A 20,076-nucleotide genomic window follows, 5' to 3' on the forward strand; every position below is an offset into this window, starting at 1 on the left:
GAGAAAACTGTCTGAATTGCTGTGTCTGAAACCTAATATTGATTTGTTTAATAGTGTCAGGAAGTCAAAATTCACAAATCTCCTGTCGATTGTTTATGAGGCAGTTAGCAGAGAATTGGTTGCCCCTGCTTAATTAATAACTCATTACTGAAATTTGATTATATGCTTGAATGCTTTAAATGGGTTCTAACACAGCGTCTGCAAAGTGGTGACGTGACGAGGTAACGAGTCTCTGAAAGCTTCCATTTAAGGATTTCCCGACAGTCGTATGTCTCAGACCACTTTTGACTTTCCTTCCAGGGCCAACCTCCCTGGCATTAATGTGTCAGTTGAAAAGGTGTTCTGGGGTCACATGCGCTGAATACAGGGTGGGTCTAAAATTTGGGATGGAGTTGTTTCTAGAAAAATCACTGATGTGAATATAATTTATTGATCACTTGATCAGAAGAGAGATATACATGGTATTGTCCTTGAAAGCATCAATTCTGAAAGTAGGAGCTTCTTTTGTCAGTGAGGGGTGGTGCATGGGATTAACTGGGGAGGGGAGATTGAAAATGCTATACCTTAAGTTTCACTGCTTTTAAAAAATAGATATTCAGCCTGTCTAGTCACCAGGTGTGGACAGACGGGTAGGATTGGAGCCCAGAGGGTCCCAGCACTGACCTTGTGCTTGGAGGCTGGGCGGTGGGGTAAGCGGGAGAATGCTGCACCACCTGGCCTTGTGCCAGGGACAGAAGGGGAAAAAGATGAGAGTCCTCGTGAGAGTGGCATCAGAGCACACGGGTGTCTGCTGTGTCTCCCAGTTGAAATAATGCCTTTGGGAGAGAACACGTCTGAGGGCTGGGTTTGGGCATGCTTGGAAGGGCAGCTCTCCACAGACTTGAGATGTAGGTGCTGCCTCCCAGGGTCCCTAAACTTATAGCCCTCACCCCCACCCCTGCTGCCAGCATCCAACAAAGAATTGGCTTTGACAGGGGCGTCTCTGCCCAACTAGGACTCCCTAAGTCTCTCCCTCTCTTTTCATTTTAGGGCAACCAGGCTGACCTGATCAGTAGAAGAAAGCAGAAGGAGAATAGATCCATAGGTTTGCCTCTTTTCTGTATCCTGCCAGCTACTGTGGCATTGGATGGACGGGAGGAAGGCTGGGGAGCTTTGACTGGGCTTCCCACCAAAGCATTTCCCTTTAGTGGATAATGGGGTCAAGTTCCCAGGCTGGCCCATAAAAAATTATTTAGCTCCCAGTGGATTAACACTGTTAATTGGAGCATGGCTGTTGAGTAGTATTGCAGGTATGTTACGGGCAAAATGCAATTCTGTGGGCTAGCCTGCGATCCAGTCTCCACCAGAGCATTACTGCATCATTTTAGGACTTTGTTATTTTGGAAAAAAAATAAAAGAGCACATTCTGAATTCCAAACAGCCTGACTCACAAATGAACTTTTGGAAGCCAACCCTTGGTTGTCAGGGACTGCCTGTTTGCAGGCTCGCACAGGGGTTATAAAGGCCCGTCCTCAGTCAACGGTCAGGGTGTGCTCAGGAAGGCCACGTCCCATGGCCAGGCTCCTCAAGGAGCTTGCAGTCTGATTGCTTGGAAATGGTCAAGAGCAGCTTGAGACAGACCACAATAAAACCCTGAGTGAAAGGATTCACAAAATGGCTGCAAAATTTCAGAGGGAAGGCAGGTCCCTGGCAGCTGGTGGGCCCAGGGAAGGCTTCTGGGAGGAGGTGGGAGCAGGATAAAGCCTTGAAAGGTGGTCAGATTTCATCAGGGGGTGGTGGAACATTCCAGGCAGGCACAGGAGTGGGCTGGTCAAAGGTAGGTTTTTGGGGACGGCGACTGGCCAGGCTGGCTGGAAAGGAGGGTAATATGACCGGCCCGTCTCCTGCCTGTGATCTTAATTGAACCAGTCAAGCTTTCAAAATGAACAGTTGATCATTTGATTAAGAAGGGCCTTTGACTCTTTCAAGACCCACGGAGACTGATTTTTATCACAGTGGATCAGAACAGTTTGCACGGAGGAATGCTGGCCAGATTTGGGAGGGAGGTGCCTGGCTGCTCCTGGGGGCCAGCCGAAGCCGCTCCTCCCCAATGGACTGTCCCTCGGCTGGTGGGCGTTCAGGGCTGAGGCCGGAAATTGCCACCCGCTCAGGGTGGCTGGGTCCCAGGGAATCGGTCACCCCTGCCAGCGTCAGGAACTTTATCAAGCCCTGCTTCAAAGGTAAAACCTGGGTTTCTCCCAAAGCCCTCCAATCAGGAATGTCTCCGGATGGCTTCAGCTTGGCTTAACTAGCTCCAGTGCAAGGGAAGTTCGCTGATGTCTGCCATGACGCCGATTTGTCAAAGTGCTATTAAGGATTTTCAGTTATACAAAAAAAAAAAAAGGAGTCAACTTAAAAAAAAAAAACAACTCTAATTTATTATGCTTGATTACGCAGCTGGAATGGGAAGGTAGCTGCTGTTTGTAGTTAAATAACTCCTCACAATTTCTTAAAGAAATGATCTTCAAAGCTTTAACGGGTCAGTGGCTCAAGTACAAAGGAAAGATTGATTTTCTTCCTCCCACCCTTTGTTCCCAGAGTTTAAAACAGACACGTTTGGGTAAATTAGTTTGTCTATGTTATTAATGGAAGAAGTTATTAAACTCCCATAAATATACGGTGGTATCTCGCTTAAGATGCCAAATTTGTTTAAAGAGAAAAAAAAAAAATAATCTCAGGAGGAAAATGTGGGAAAGGTCCCTTGGTTCTCTGGATCTCTTGGCTTTTGTAAATTTCATTTCTGGATATGAATTGGGATCAGTGAGCTGGAGAAGGGAGCTGGCTCCAGATACCCCCTAAATGGTGGGACAAATACCCAAGGAAGGAGATCCCTGCGCATTAAAAAACAAAACAAAACAAAACATTGAATTTAATGGAAAATATTCAGAGGCCTGATTGTGGTAGAGATGGGAGGTATGTGTGGGTGGGAGGGTGCTGGAAAGATAGTCTTTCCACCACGGAGGGAATGATAAAGGACTATCCAGCTTTTAAGCCTGAAGGGCAGAGGAGCATTTCATGGTTGAAGGGGTAAGTGTTTTCCCTCCTCCAGAGGCCTTTGGGGGGGCACTCAGAGAGGACTTGCCGAGGGAGGTGAGCCCTCAACCCAGATTCAGGGCCGGGGTGTGAGGGAGACACAGGCACAGGACCCACCATGGGGGACTGTGCCCCCAAGTGCAGGAGCTTCGAGGCTTCAGGGTGCTTATATGGGCAATTCCCCAACTGCGTACAGCACTTCACAGTTTATAAACCCTGGAATTTGGTGTCTCCTTGAATCTCCCAGTGACCCTGGGAAATATGTTGATCAAGGTTTGGCATCCTGATTTTCAGACGGTAAAAATCAAACACAAGCATTTCCCCCCTGATTAGGAAAGTAAAATAAAGAAAATCATTTGAAAAGCAAAGAAAAGCATAAAGAAGAAAACCCAGATCACCACCAGAAGACATTTAGCACTTTGGATTTTTTTTCGTTGGAACTTTTCTCAATGGCTGCACACACCCACAGTCACATGCAGGCACACATACATGTACACAAACACACATACCCACATGTGTACACACAGAACAATGCTCAGTGTGCCAAGCACTACTATAATTGCTTTTCACGTACTAACTCAATTAGTTCTCAAAGCAAGTCTATCAAGTAGGTACCATTATTATCTTATTTTACAGAGGAGGAAATAGAGGCACAGAAAGGTTTTGCTAAGTCGGTTCGGTTGCTCAGCCATGTCCGATTCTTTGCAACCCTATGGATTGCAGCATGCCAGGCTTCCCTGTCCATCACCAACTCCCTGAGCTTGCTCAAACTCATGTCCATTGAGTTGGTGATGCCATCCAACCATCTCATCCTCTGTCGTCCAATTCTCTTCCCACCTTCAATCTTTCCCAGCATCAGGGTCTTTTCCAATGAATTGGCTCTTCACATCAGGTGGCCAAAGTATTGGAGTTTCAGCTACAGCATCAGTCCTTCCAATGAATATTCAGGACTGATTTCCTTTAGGATTGACTGGTTTGATCTCCTTGCAGTCCAAGTGACCCTCAAGAGTCTTCTCCAACACTACAGTTCAAAGGCATCAATTCTTCAGTGCTCAGCTTTCTTTATGGTCCAACTCGCACATCCATACATGACTTCTGGAAGAGCCATAGCTTTACTATATGGACCTTTGTTGTCAAAGTAATGTCTCTGCTTTTTAATATACTGTCTAGGTTGGTCATAGCTTTTCTTCCAAGGAGCAAGCGTCTTTTAATTTCATGGCTGCAGTCACCATCTGCAGTCATTTTAGAGCCCAAGAAAATAAAACCTGTCACTATTTCCATTGTTTCCCCATCTATTTGCCATGAAGTGATGGGACCGGATGCCACAATCTTCGTTTTTTGAATGTTGAGTTTTAAGCCAACCTTTTCACTCTTCTCTTTCACTTTCATCAAGAGGCTCTTTAGTTTCTTTTCACTTTCTGCTGTAAGGGTGGTGTCATCTGCATATCTGAGGTTATTGATATTTCTCCCTGCAATCTTGTGGCCTAAAGCCACACAGCTAGAGGTGGTGGGAGATCAGATTTGAGCCTGGACAGACAGACTGACTCCAGCATGCGTCCTGTGTTCCTAACCACCCTGCACTTGGCCTTTTTTATATACTCAGAGACTTATTTAATATGGGTGAAATCATGCTGTATCTATAATATGCCTCATGAGCTTTTCAGATGCAATTATAATGCTTCTAAAGTGGTTTTCAGTGGTTGCGCTACCACTGCCACCGATATGGCAGTGGAGAAGTTTTGGCCAGGGTTAGCTGTTTTGTGTGGGGTCCATGACCCCAAATCTGACCTGGAGTTCTCGGGTGTCCAGATCAGCACCCTTCCCACTGTGCACATGGTGGAGATAGTCACAAAATGAAACAGAGAGAAGGCATGAATTCAAAAGCAGCTGGGGGGCACTGGCAGACTCAGAAGGGGCCCTGGAATCTATGGCAGCTGCTGAGGCTGGATGTACAGCTCTGGGATAAGCAATTTTTCCTGTCATCTAGCATCCTCATCTTGAATTTCAAGTGAGAAAGTAATTTTTAAATTTAAGACTAGGAAGAAATTGTGTCCATTGAGCAACTGAAATGCTTTGCTTCCTTCCTTCGTAATTGACTATCTTTCTCTTTTTGCTTTTGCCACTAGGAGGCTCAGTGTTTAAACTAGGGAAACTTCTTGATGGTCTGCTCTTATTTGCACTTTCTCAGTCTGTTTCGTGTTTCCATGGTTCAGTGACATACATATGTAACAAGGTCTCCTGGAACAGTGCCCTCTCTTGTGCACACCTGCATCTGCTCAGGACTGGCAGCCTCACAAGTGGGGAGAGCTGAGGACAATGACAGGGAACATTCGGTTGTGTGCTGCATCACTGTTTATAAAGCTCACAAACAGCTACAACCCTAATGAATTGTCCTCCCAAGCCTCCGGGGAAGGAAAGGATGATCACTTTCAGTCTCACTTTTGAGCTGAAGAAACTGAGCTTGAAACAGAAGTGGCTTCAACAAGGTCATATCCAACCCTCCCTCCACACCCTGGGATTTCCTTGGAAAGTGCTGTGCAACCTCAGTGCAGATATGGAAACTCCTTCCCTGCCTTCTCCTAGCCTCACCTTCCTATGTGTGATCATGTTTCCATACACATTATGTGCCATATGGGTGGCATGTGGATTGGTTGAAGTTATTACACTGAGAAACATTTTATATTTTGAAAGTTATATATGGGTTATAATGAATTATGGTAAGTGAAGTTGGTTTCTCATTTCCAATAGTAATGTGATGCGTTCTTTTAAAATAAATGTATTAAAACTATTAATGAAAAAGCAAATCAACTGAAAGTTAAATTTTGAGTAAAGAATATAAGGACAGGTGTGTAGCTATGACCCAACTGGTGAGAAGGTCCTATTCTTGACTCACTGCCAATTTATAACCACACTTGCAGATGAGGGCATGAATTTCACAGGTAAGACTCTTGCCAGTTGAGTTATTCTGCACATCCAAAGGAATGAATCTCTAAGATAAGAATTTCAGGCTAGCAGCAAATGAAAGTCCTAAGTCTAAAAAAGGTAGTCAATACTTCCAATCAAATATTCAAGGATCAAGGGGCATCAGGAAGTTCAGATTAGGTCCCCTTAACCACTATGACAAGCCAGTTAACCTTTGAGATGTTTCTCACAGATGTAACCTGGAACTCTCTACTATGGCAAGCCAGTTAACCTTTTTGCACCTCTATTTATTCATCTGAAAAATGGGTGACCTCTGCCTGATTAGGTTAAAGTTAAGGTTACTTCCCTCGAGATGGTTCAGGCTTGTGTCACTGAAAGTTTCAATGCTCCTATCTTTCCTTCTCAGCAGGCCAAGCCATTCAATGTGATTCACTCTCAGACAGCACATAGTTGCAAAGGGCCAAGAAGAATTATCTCTGTGAGGCACTCCAAGCTCTGCAAATACCCTGTGTGCCATGGGGGAGTTATTATCTGGGCCTCAGTTTTCTCATCTCCAGGATGAAGAGGATGAATTAAGTAGGTCTGGCAAACAAGTGGTTGCCTGGAGTGCTGTGTGTGGAGTTCACTCAGGCACTGTGACAGTGGGGGGACTAGCCTTTATAGATGATGGCGTGATTGTTGACATAGAAATGGCCCCAACAGCCAAATCCTCTGAGTCGCTGTGGTCTTGGGGCCTGTGTTCTTGATCTCTACTTCTCGCTGTTTCTAGTTGCCCAAAAGGCAGATCCTAGAGAAAGTCTGTCTGCCTGTCTCCCTCCCTCTGTTTCTTCCTTCCTTCTTTTTTTTTTTTTCTAGTCCAGTCTCCATGGTCATAATGTGATTTTCTTAGGAAGGCTTAAGTTCATGTGAGCCGTTTATAAGGACCATACAATTATCACCTACTCAGAGATACTTTTGAGAATGAAAGGGCCATTCTTAACTGTTTCTCACAGCTATAACCTGGGATTCTCTTGGGGGAAGTAGCATCCCTTGAGGAGGTAGTTCTCAAACTTTACCAAGGGTAAGGATTGTCAAAAGATATTCCCGGGCCCTGCCTTCAGAGATTCTGATTCAGTAGGGTTAAGGCCTGAGAATTTGTCCTGGTTCCCTGGTGATGTTGATACTACGGGTCTAGGGACCACACCTTGAGAAGCCTGACTTGGAACCTACGTGCTTAATAGTTCATAGAACTCATTCACAACATGTTCTAATTGATTCTGACAAAAAGTCCACGAGGCCTGGAAAGTTAATATCAAAGATTCCATGCTAAGCTGAGGAACTAAGACTCAGAGAGGTTAAATGATTAGCCCAAGGGTACCAAGCCACGGTGGTAGAAGCCCTTGTTCAGATCAGGATGACCAACTCCTGCGCTCTGCTTTGACTCACCAGTCACCCAGCTTCTCTGCTCAGAATTGCATTCAGAGCTGGTTTTGCTGCAATGCCTCCTTCTCAGCAAATACTCTGACCTAAATTAAAGCTGACTCTTTTAAATTAAGTCAGACGGATATAATGTACAGTACAGCAAATACAGTCAATATTTTATAGTAACTTTGTATGGTGTGTAATCTATAAAAATATCAAGTCACTCTGTTGTACACTGCAACTAATATAATATTGTAAGTCAACCATGCTTTAATTAAAAAAGAAACTGACTCTGCTTTATAAATACCATTTCAGGTCAACCAAGAGGTTAGAGAGTTGGTAAGAAATTAGAGTTAAGTTAGAGTTAGGTAAGAAATTACTTTAGCCATGCTTTTGTCTATATAAACATATTTAATTAATGCTTTAGGGTTTTAATCATTTTGATATGCTAATGATATAAAATATTTAAATTTAAATAATCAAGTATAAGTTGTTGAACATTTGTGCAAGATAATTTCTATGTTTTCTGTCATTGAAAGAGAGCTCCATTTCTAACACTGCAGCCTGCTACTCAACTTCTATACATTTAATCCTCATGTGTATTTGCAGGAATGCAGTAGAGGAATGTCTGTATTATTCAACCTCTCTGTACCTCAGTTTTCTCATCTATAAAATGGGATAGGTACTACTAATACTGCCTTCATGATAAAAGAGGTGTGAGGATTAAATAAAGTATTAATGCATGTTAGAGAAATTGGAAGCATGCTTGGAAGATGCTGACTATTTGAAACTATCAGCCCTTCTTGTTTTATTCTCTGCAGACACCCATTTTGTTCCACCCATCGTCATCTTTGTCATTTTTATTTCTGTCCATCAGTGAGATCTCTCCAAGCATAGATCTCTTTTCCTCCCTCTCTTTATCCCTCCCAATCTTGCCTGCACATAGTAGGTGACTAAGACCTACTTATTGAATGAATACAAAATTTAAAATGCTTAGGAAATCTAAGAGATCATAGAGAAAAACTGTGAAACCCAAAGCATGAATGATGAAATATTTCCTAGAGGCTCCATGGAGTTTGCTGGAATAGCCCAGCTTGGTCACAACTCAGCTTCCAAAATCTCACTTTCAGCTGCATGGTATGTGTTATGGACTCTACATGGACTCTACATGGACTCTACAACACAGTACCAGACACAAGTTCTTATGGGATTTCCAACATGAATTGCACTCCAGGCTTGGGAAGGCCTGGAATCAATGGATCCAATGGGAAAATGGAAAATCTCATTCAGCCCTGCAGGCTGCTGGTGGCTTTGGGAGGGATAAACATTTTCCTCTGGATGCCTGGCTATGAAAGGAAAGAAAAAATAAAAGCAAGAGTCTCGGTGGATGTGGGAGACTTTGTGGTTTGGTCCAAAATTAGAACCAAAAGTGGGAATGAATCTTACACCCAATGACTGCAGAGTTAGACTTTTTAAAAGAAAAATTCTCAGTTGTCAGTTGTGAACCAAGCAAGGAGGTTTCATGGTATTCAGGAGTGGTGACAGGAGGAGTGCTGTTGAATCTCACTGGGTTGACAGGTTTCTGGGTCTCCAGCAGAAGCTCTGACATAGCCTTAAAGATAACCAGTCATTTAAAGAAGAAAACAATCTGGCCAGGAGGGTGTGCCATAGTTAGAACCTGCTGTGAAATAAACCAGCCCCAAATATATAGCGAATTAAGCAGCCACCATTTATCTATGATTCTGCAGGTCAGCAAATGTGGTTGGGCTCAGCCAGGCGGTTCTTCCTTTTTAATATGCTTCCTTGTGCCTCTGTGGGCAGCTGTAGGCCAGTGAGGTGGTTTTGCTTCCTGAGGCTGGCTAGATAACAGCTGTTGGGACAACTTGGGCGTGTATCTCTCATTTTTCTAGCTGGCTAGCCTGGCCTTATTTAAGTGGTGATGGCAGGAGTTTGTGTGTGTGTGTGTGTGTGTGTGATGGAGAGAGGGAGGGAGAGGAGAGGAAAGACAGACGAGAGCAGGAAAGGGTGTAATGCCTCTTGAGACCCACTCTGAGAGTTGGCATGGTGTTGCTTCTGCCACATTTTATTGGCCAAGTCAAGTCACAAGGCCAACCTTGATTCAGAAATTCACTCTGCAAAATGAATTCCATCTCTTGAGGAAAGGAGCTGCAAAATCCCATTGCACTCTGCTTAGCTCCTTGGCTACCTGTTGAGGGCAGAGACAGCTCACACCAGGCTGAGGAATAGGCCTTCATCTGTGGAGATGTGGTGCGGTTTCCATTCTGATCCACGGTTAACTAGCCATGTGGCTTTGGGGGGAGTCAGTGAGTCCATTATGCCTCAGTTTTCCCACCTGTAAAATGGGATCGCAGTGTATATCATAGGGTTTTGTGAAGACTAAAGAGACAACAGATCTGCATATGGTAGGCATTGGAAAAACAGCCACAATAACGAGTTATATATAATATCAATGAAGTAGAGAATAATAGAATAGATGATTAAAGATAACAAATGATTAGAATTTCTCCCTGGCATTTCTTAGCCTGGAAGACAGAGTGACATCCCAGGTTTATACCAGCGAAGGCAGATAAGGTTTAAATACCAGCAAAGGCAGATACCAATTTGGCCGGCAGAACTGACCATGTGTCACTTCTGGCCTCCATGCAGTCAGACACCTCCCAGGGTTCTGAGAGATCTGGGGCTTTTGTTCCCCAGGAGGAATCTCATGGAGTGTCTGCTGAGCTCTGGGTAACACACTCAACTTGGGGTCTGACCTCAGCTCTGCCTCAAAGGCCAGATATCATAAGAAGAGGTCTTCCTGAGGCGGCAAGGCAGCCTCTTACTGGCCACAGGGAAGCAGCTCTGGCTTCATCTTTTGATGCCCTCTATGCCAGTGTCGCTGAGCAGGGAAAGCTCAGAACAGACAGCAGAGGAATTTGTAGAGTTCTAGATCAACTATCTTAAACAGATTCTATATATGCCTGCCAATATGGTAGCCACCAGCCCACATGGCTATTGAGTACTTGAAATGTGGTCAGGGCAACCAAGAAATGAAGGCTTTAATTTTAGTTAAGTATTTACATAGCCACTTGTGGCTAGTGGTTACTGTATTGGACAGTGCAATTCTAGATGGATGAGCCTCTGAAGAGACAGACTTTGAGGAGGCTGAGTCAACTGTTTGCTGAACCTTAGTGGGTTGGGGACATTATCTCCAAGCTGTGTGGGAGCCAGGCCAGGGTCTGGGTGTGGGTCAGCTGTGTAGCAGGGCTTTGGCAGATGCTCCAGGGTTGATTCCTGGTTTCTTCCTAGTTCTAAGTTGGGCTGAGAAAAGAGGAAAGCTTATGACTTTGCGGAAATACAGAATCCAGTACAGATTTAGCCTCTGTCCCCCCTTGTTCTGCTCTGAATGGCCACTTATAGCTCCCAGAAAGGCCAGGGGGATATACATGCCTCATCCTTTGCTGTGCCAAGGGAAAGCAGACCTCAGCATCCACACAAGCAGGGAGAACGATCCTTCCTGTTTGGATGGTTTCTTTTGAATAAAGGGTCCACATGGTCCAATGTAGCTTTTAAAGAGGTTAAATTAGCAAGCTAGCACTTGCTCACGCATGTGTGTATATGACTGCACACACATGCACACACACACACACACATATATATATACACACACACACACACACACGGAGTTTGTGAAAATACTTTTTGAGAGTTGGGACAAGATGCCCCAGTCTGGAAAGACTGAAGGCTTTGCTTCTGCTTTAATTGGGTTCAAAAAGATGACAAATCAAGTCTGCCTCAGGTAGGTTCTTGAAACTCACACTGGAATTTATTTTAGGACTTTCCCCACATCACAGCACAAGGCGGCTTGCAGAACTGATGGTGGATTTTGCCTAGAGATTTTTTTTCCCAATTGCCTTTCAACTCTAGCAGCAACAAATCATCCAAGCCAGTCTTTGTATGAAAGCTGAATGAGGAAGACTGCTCCCTGCCCACCTCACCAGTATCTCAATCTCCTGATATTTCTGATAAAGTTGGGACTCTGTCGCAGGCAAACGTGCTGGTTTCCTTTAAAGGAGAGACTCTTTCTGGATCTTTCGATTAATTGACTGAGGTGGAGACCAGAGGTTCCACATGGGCATTTTGACATGGTGTGGGCAAGATTAGTCTTCTGTGATTGTCATAATTTACAAGGCTCACATAACCATGTAACGACTTGGTGATTACATGGAGAATATCGTATAAATACGTAGTAATTACAAGTTCATGCAGATTACGTGGTACATACATTTGAAGTTACCGAGTAGTTCAAAGATTAATTATCCTGTAACTGGCAGCATTTAAATAATTTTTTCTCCTATTCGAATACACTGAGGTGGACTTCAAGGCTGGCAAGGACAGGGATGTGATGAGTATGATCTGAAAAGAAAAAATGAAATTTGACAGGCATGGATTATTTAAAGCATGCATATGTGAGCTGAACAGCCAGGACACTTTGATGCAAATCGTAGGGGAAAGAGCAGGGGGATGGTGTGTAGAGAAAGGTGCTGAACAAAGTAAGGATTTCCTGCTGGGGACTTGAAATTTAAACAAATAATCATTTAAATGGCGGCCCGGCATTACGTTCCGAGTTGTGTGCATTAATGTCAACATCTGGCACCAACATTTTGACAATTCTATTAAAATGCCCCAGCATTCCCTATCTAACACCTGTTAGCTCTAATTTTCTTTCCTGAGAAGCACACCAGTAGACAGGGTAGATTCCAAATCATTTATCACTTTTAAAGTGCTTCCATATGCGTGTTGGACCCAGCCTGGCCCTAGGCAAACGTTTTCTGAATGCATTAAAATTCAGGACTTTTTTTTTTTTAAGTGTAGACACCAATGTTTCATTGAATTCATGTCTGGTAATTATTAACTTAAATTATGGCTCACACATGACTTGACAAAGTAGACCATGAATTAAAACACGCGTGCACACACGCACACACCCCAGAACTCTTCAATAGATGCGCCCAACTCCTACATTGCTTGTTATTGAGATGTCAGTCAGTAATCATTAGGCAAACACTCTTCATGGAGGGAACTGCTAAGAGGCCCAGGAGTCCCAAGAGACAATCTAAAAATGTCAAAAATGTTACAGTATAAATGAATGACACCAACAAGAGAACATGTGTTAGTGATGCAAGCAATTAGTTAATATATTACAAGCTTCAACCTCTGAGCAAAACAGGCAACACAAATTTCCTCTTGACAAAAGGCTACAGATAAGATCAGGTGGATTCCCGGACAATACAACCTCCCAGAATTGGAGCAACCCTCCAGCAGGCTGGGAGGGAGAGATGGGGGTCTGAGGAATCTGGGGTCTGTAGAGTGTGAGTCACCAGGTAGGTCTCACTGTCCCTGAGAATGACTGGCTGGACTTTTGGGCTCTTTGCAGAGGAGAAGTGGAGCCTGAAATGGAAGAGGACATCCGGTGTCCCCCGGATCTGGTTCACCACAAAACTGCCTCCTCCTTGCTGGGGCTTCAGAATGAAAGTTAGAAGGTGGAATGAAATCGTATTGCTGTTTTCAAAGGCAAGGAGGTGCCTGTGCAAGGTGATGGGCATGGGGATATTATATGGGCAAATGCTTGATCACTGCTTTCAAGAGGAGATTTTAAAAACTAAATATTGTATATTACACAGTTTCTATCTCCCCCCTCTTCTCTTTCTTCTCTCTTTCTCACACACACACATAAAGATGTTTGAAACAGAAAAATCTTCTTACATATACACACAAACAGACAATATGTTTTAGGCAAAACACACATGATTGATGTACACTTGGACTAAGGATTTGAATAAGTCCCTTAGAAATACCAAGGAAATACTGAGAATGCAAGAAGGCAGGAAAACCTGAATTCACCAACTCAAAATGTAAAAAAATTTGTAGACAGTTAAAAATGTCTGCCCCTGTACACACGCACACCTACACTTTCACACTTCCTCTGTTTACTAAATAACATTTCAGCACAGTTTTCATCTTATAAGGAAAGTGTTTGAAACTTGGAATAAGTGCACTTAATTAAAGGAAGGCTGTGAAAATGTGCACTAATCTGATATGACTAATAGCAAAGTGCATGAAATTGCTAATTAGAATTTCATTAAAGGTGCTGCTTTATCAGCCTGTGAATATCACAACCTTTAAAATTCTTTCAGGAGAGCTTAATTCCTTTTCAAACAGAAATATTCTTTAAAGACATTTGATTTGTTCTGAAGGAATTCGTGGCTTAGGCTGGAACTTAAAATGTTGCCGATATTCCAGGAGGTGATATCAGAATAGGAATACAGATCAGGGACTTTGTTTCATTTGCCTGATGAATCCCTTTCTCCCCACGTCTATTATGGATTATCGTTCAAAAACCCAGTCATGAAAACAGAGTCGATTCCTGGGTTTATTCCACATGTAATTTGTTTTCTACTGAAGCCAACGTTTATTCTCTCTTAAAAGAATAAAGGAAAAATTACTTAAAAAAACTTGTCACTGAATATAAAATTAAACATTTTAATTTTTATACTCATTGCAAAAAATAAAAAGTAGACAATAAGATATTTTTTCCTTAAAGGAAACAAACATTCATTTAAAAAAAGTCAGCAGACTTTGCTTAAAAAAACTTTTTAAAATAAATTACACTTCTTAAAATTAGGAAAGTCCACTATTAACAATAGCAGATGTATTTTTATTCTTTCTCTGACTTGCTTTCCTAGGTTACAGGATTTTCTTACTCTACAGGTTAATTATTCCTGGCACTAAATCCGCATTTCACCTTGCTTTTTGCTTTAAGATTTTAGAAGTGCTGCCTTCTTTCTACTCCATCATTTTCTCCATTTTCAACCTTATTTATAGATTTGTGGATATGAAATAGACCACTTCTATTTTCATATCCATAAAGCCTTATGACATATTACTTTCCCCGAACACAGTTCCCAATGTTAACAATTGTATTTTTTAATTTGCAGTTTTTCCCTGTTGATGAAGTGTTCTCACAATTAGTAACTGTGTTCTTTTTAATATTCAAGTTTGATTGAACAGTTACATTTTGTTACTGAAAACCCATTAATGTTAATGGAAACTACAGCTCACTGAAAGCAGCAGTTTACTTTTACAGAAGTTGTTAAAACCTAGCCTGGCTTCAAATTTGCTGAACACATCAGTTAACAGTGATGTAATTTTGCAGAAGTGAATATTTTAAATACACTTTAAAACCTTCGATTTAAAAGCTAATCAGTCATATTTACCTGACGACCATATCTGAAAGGAGAGAAAATGAGAACAGAAGTAACTTTGAGAACCAGTGTGATTTCTCTGGACACTGAAATCTCAAGTGGCTTAATTAGAGTTTGCTCGATTTTTGCTTCAGCAAGAGGAATTTACATGGCATTTAGATAATTTATCTACTGGACTAGGTAACAGACAAAAGATTACATTTTCCCTTCCAACATTTGGGAGGTACATTTTTAATGCAACGATTTTAAAGGATCGGTCTAGACTTAAATGAATGAAAATTAGGCTCGTTAACTGTAATGTCTGCAGTCGGAGGTGGGGTGTCAGTCTTGCCTATCTGTGGGCCACCGTCGTCAAACAAAGCTGCTAATTCGAATGTTTTAAGTTTCAAATTGAGAAATATTGTTCTAATGTGGCAACAATGGGGCTGTTGTCCTTTCAAGCACTGCGATTGCGGCTTCCTTACGGCTCGTTTTATGCAAAACGAGTGGCAAGTAATTGTGATTTAATTATTTTCAAGTAAATTACAGTGAGTGCGTGACACAAAGCCGCGGCGGACCCTGCTTTCTCTGTCAATAGTTGAATTAATGATGGCAGGAGTAAAAACACCAATTGTGCACCACAGCCCTCCCTCGGCCCCCACCCCTGCCAGGGGGAGACCTGCCAATCAGGCCGCGCCACCGTGAGACGGAATCCTCAAGGACCCGAGGATCGGGGGTGAAACGTTCCGGAGTCTCGGCGCTGGGGTCGCGGGGGCCCGAGGCGGCCGCAGGGGTCAGCGTGTGCGTGCCACCGGCCGGGTGCCCGCCGCGCGGACACCGTGGTCGCCAGGGATTTATGGCGCTGGGCACGCGCTGCCGAGTGGAGGGCAGAAAGGGTTCCCCAGGGAGCTGGGGGGTCCTGGCGCTCGGTCTATGGGTTAGCTGGGCCAGGCTGGCCTCCCCGGGACTCCCCGGAGGGCTTCCCGAGGAGGCGGCAACGGCCCGAGCTAGAGGCGGAGGGGAGGCAGGGCTGCCAGCCGGGTTTGCGGGCAGCGAGGGGTGGCTAGGCTCTGCGCTTCGGGGTCCGAGGGCCGGAGGCAGGAGCGCTAGTTCTCACCCAGAATCTGCGAAGCCCGGGTGGGGAGGAAGCCGCTGGGGGAGGCCCGAGAGGCAGAGCAGGGCAGAAAGCCCGGGTCGCCCGAGAGGATCGCAGGTTGCGACCCTAGGCTGCCTGCAACCTGCCTGAGTGCGGAAGGGGCTCAATGATCACTGTACTGGCCACGAACGTTCAGTGTGATCTGATCACTTCCCGTTGTACTTGAACGAAATCGCAACTTTTTTTCTGAGGCCCAGAGGTTCTCTGTCCTCTAGCTTTTGCCTGGATTCCCAATGCCAGGGAGGGAATCCTGCCTGCCCTGTTTTTCAGGCGTAACTTTGGAGGGTGACTTGACCGCTCTAGCCTCGGTTTCCACAGCAGTGGGGGTTATAGTGAAATCTTTCCTTCTAGGGTCCTTGCTAAGTCGCTTCAGTCGAATGTGAGTCTTAACCATCTGGTGGACTGTAGCCCTCCAGGCTCCTCACTGCATGGGATTTTTCCAGTCAAGAATACTGGAGTGGGTTGCCATTTCCTCTTCCAGGGGACCTTCCCAACCCAGGGATCAAACCCACATCTCCTGTGGCTCCTGCATTGCTCGAGGATTCTTAAGGCCTGAGCCACCAGGGAAGCTCTAGGTTCCATTATGAGCATTTAATAAGCTACTGGTAAAGTGCTTAGAATGGTGCCTGGAACAAAGTGAAGTGCCCAGAACTGTTGGCAGGGCTTACTTGACCTCAGCTTACTTGACCACCTTCCCTTTTCCTGGATCTCCATAACCAAGTCCCTGCCTCAGGGTCTTTACACTTGCTGCGGGAGCTGTTGCTCTGCTCCTTTCATAGCTTCTGATTCAGGTCTCGGCTCTGAGAGACCTTCATGACTCATCACTGTCACAAAGTTCTTTGTTTCGTTCCTAGACATTATCCTTATCTGAATGTTTTTCCTCTATTTGCTTAGCCATTATTGTCTCTTTCCTCCCCAAAATGTAAGTTCCATGAGAATGGGGACCGAGTTTGTCTTGTTCTCTGCAGGTCCCAGCGCCTTGATCAGTGCCTGCCTTTCAGCAGGGGCACAGTAAATTCCTGGAGAATGGATGCGTTCTTCTCACCTGTACCTCAAAGTGGGTGAACAGCTTCATCGCTGAGTGCCCATTCCTGTCATTCAAGATTATAAGTGAAATCACTGGCCCGGAAATAACATATTAAAAATTAAAAAAAAATAATAAGTTTCTAAAGATTTCGAGGTTCTCAGGAAGGGTGCTAGACAGTTGGAGATTTTTCTCCATGTCCCCATCTTTCTACCTTGACAAGTTTTGACCGTGAGGCTGAAGTTCTCCCTATGGCTCCCTGATCCTGCGAGGTGATAGAGGGACGGTCTGAACTTCATCCCTAACCTGGGCCCAGGAATCGTGTAGACCTCCACCCCACAGCACAGCAATATCCACCTTCGTGCTATCTGCCCTTTAGTGTCACCCTGATGACCACCCTGCCTCCCCACAACTACATCCTGTGCCCTGGCCTTTTGTCCCCAAGCTCCCCTGCCAGAGCTTTTCTGCTCCTTTGGCTGCCCTCTTTGGTATTCATCACAGATTCACACCTGCTTTTTCTCCTCCCAGGAGCCAGTTGCCTTAGACTGGCTCCTGCTGGGCTTGCCAGACCGTCTGAAGGAGCCAGAGAGGCCAGCAGAGGCTGGGTGGGGCTGCCTCAGCAGCTCTGCTCATGCTGGGGAGATGAGTCAGCTGGCTCGGATCACCAGGTCACTGTGTTTCTTGTCCCGGCTGGACCCAGGGACAGAGTATTTCTGGAAGTCTGGCCAGGCTCCCCATCTCACACTATGTATTTACTCAGTGAGGTCATTATAAACAATGAGTGTCTCGGACATGATGACCATCCTTGGCCAACTCCTGGCCTAGGGTCCTATCTTTGGGAGAGAATTTGGAGAAGACCTCTGGCTATCTGGAGAACAGAAAGTATAAATACTCAACTCATTCATGGGTGCAAAACTAGTTTCTTAGCACCACTGGATCGGACACAGTAATGGCTGCTGGGGACATAGGTACGATAATAGCTAACATTTGTTTAGCACTTCTCATGTGCCAGAAACTGTTCTAGGCGCCTCGTGTGTGTTACATCACTAAACAAAATACTCAAATCTCAATGAAATAGGTTCTATTATTATCCTTTTTTATTCAGGCGAGAACAGGCTCAGAGCAGACATAGAACTTGCCAAGGTTACCCAGACAGGAAGTGATGGGTCTGAACTTGGATCCAGAGCCTGCACTTCTAACCAGCACATTGCATTGCCCTCTGTATTAGTCTCCAAGACGGATAAGATGCAGCTTTGATCATCCAGGGGTACAGGGCATCAGAAGCAAACAGAAGGTAGGTGGTTGGGTATAGTTTCCCACACAGGGAATCAGTAGTGACTCGTAATGGTTCTTCCTATACACCAGGCCCTGTTCTAATTGCTCTACATACATTATTAGCTCTTTAAATCTTACAGCACCCATAGCACCCTAGGAAATAGGAAGTAATGTCATCCCCATTTTATAGGTAAGACACTGGGAAGTCCAGTCACTCATCCCAAGGTCTCAGGGCAAGTAGGTGGCAGAGCTGGGATTGGAACCCAAAAAGGGCCTCTCTCCAGGGCCCATACTCGTAGCCCTGCCCTGGGTCAGACCTCTGCCCAGCAGTCGCAGTGTTCTGTGCTCGTCCTCAGATGGTTAAGAGGGTGCTGATCCCCTTTGGTGTCACCAGAGACACCCTGAACTTGGAGCCCAGAGCTGCTCCTCACTAATGGAAACCCCAGAGGAGTCTCCATGACCGAAGGTCATGAGGTCAGCTCTCCCCACCTCTCAGAGCTGCTTCCAGGAGTAATGAAAAGAATGGACAAGGAAGAGCCCGGTGAAGTATGAACTCTCACCTCAGAAACGATTGGTTCTGCAGGCCTGGCCTGTGCTGGGTACCCTGGGAGGAGGCCAGGCGACTGACTTACTTTAAAGATCAGGATGTGGGGCCATGAAAAGAGAAGAGGTGATTATTTTAATTGTAAAATGGACAGCTGTTAATGGGGAATCTGGTTGGATGGTTAGAAACTTGTCTGCTACTTTTTTGTTTGTTCATTTCTAAGAGGACTGTACTCTGAGACCCTCAGAGAGCTTCATGCCTGTCCAGGTGCTCAGTGCTTTCTGTGTCCCATCCCTGGGCCCTCCTGCAGTCCTGTGAGGTGAGATGACACTGTGTCCATTTTACAGGCCAAGAAACTGAGGGCTAATGAATGGAGGAGCTGGGCTCCGAACCAAGTCCTGCTGACTGCAGTCCTGGCCTCTCTGCTCTGGAGGGTCCTGGCACAGACCTGGTACAAGGGGGCTGCCCCTCTCTGCTTCTGGTTCTGGACTTCTGGGTTTAGTTGCGCTTTTGTCGAGGTTCCCCCTCTCTCGACCTTGGTACTTTTACGTCCTCACCCCTCCTCAGTCCTGGGGATCCACCACCCACAGACCTCTACTGAGTGTCAGAGGAATGATCCCACTCCCCTCCACCCACCCACCCACCACTTGCTGCTTTCTTGTAAGAGCTTGAAGTCAACCGCTTAACTTTGTGTCAACACCTCTGCCCAAGATAAAGAGATGTCTCTCCATCCCCAGGAGCTCACCCTGTGTGCAGGGGCATCCAGCAGGACTGGGGAGGAGAAGGGCAGGTATCAGTACAGACCGGGCTGCCTTGGTGCCCCATCACATTCACTCCAGGCCTGCTTCTGGTCCTAGGAGCTGAATGTATTTTGGCTTAAATGACACAGTGCTCAGAGATGGTAAATCTCCTTTTATCTGGTGGACTGAATGGGGTTGTGAAGGGGATGTCAGCTGCTCTTGGGCTTGCAGCACCTGCCTTACATGGGCTCTGCCATGGGGCTTCGTAGCTGATGACTGTACTCATGTGTCAGCCTGCCCCTGGGCACGTGCTCACCCTTAAACGGTGACTTCTGAAGGTGGGGGACAGGCTTGGGTTGCAAGATGGGGGCATGAGGATGAGGGAGATGTGTTCTCTGCCTTGAACTCGTGGGGTGGCCAAGGGAAGCTGCAGCTGAGTCAGTACAGGCACTGGAAGCAGGGTTTGCCTATGGAACTGGCTTGGCTCAGGGGCTGGAGGCTGGGTTTCCCCAGTTACTAGCCATGGGGTCTTGGGCAAACTACATGACTCCTCTTTGCTTCCATTTTCTCATTCATAAAGCTGGGATAATAGCTGAATGTAGCTCAGAGAATTACTGGAAGAAGTTGATTATTTGTTCCTGGAAAAGCATTTAAAATGGTATCTGGTACAGAGTAAGCAGTCGATAAATGTTAGCTGA

Source organism: Bubalus bubalis, chromosome 23 (genome assembly GCF_019923935.1).
Source record: "Bubalus bubalis isolate 160015118507 breed Murrah chromosome 23, NDDB_SH_1, whole genome shotgun sequence".
Lineage (NCBI taxonomy): Eukaryota > Metazoa > Chordata > Mammalia > Artiodactyla > Bovidae > Bubalus > Bubalus bubalis.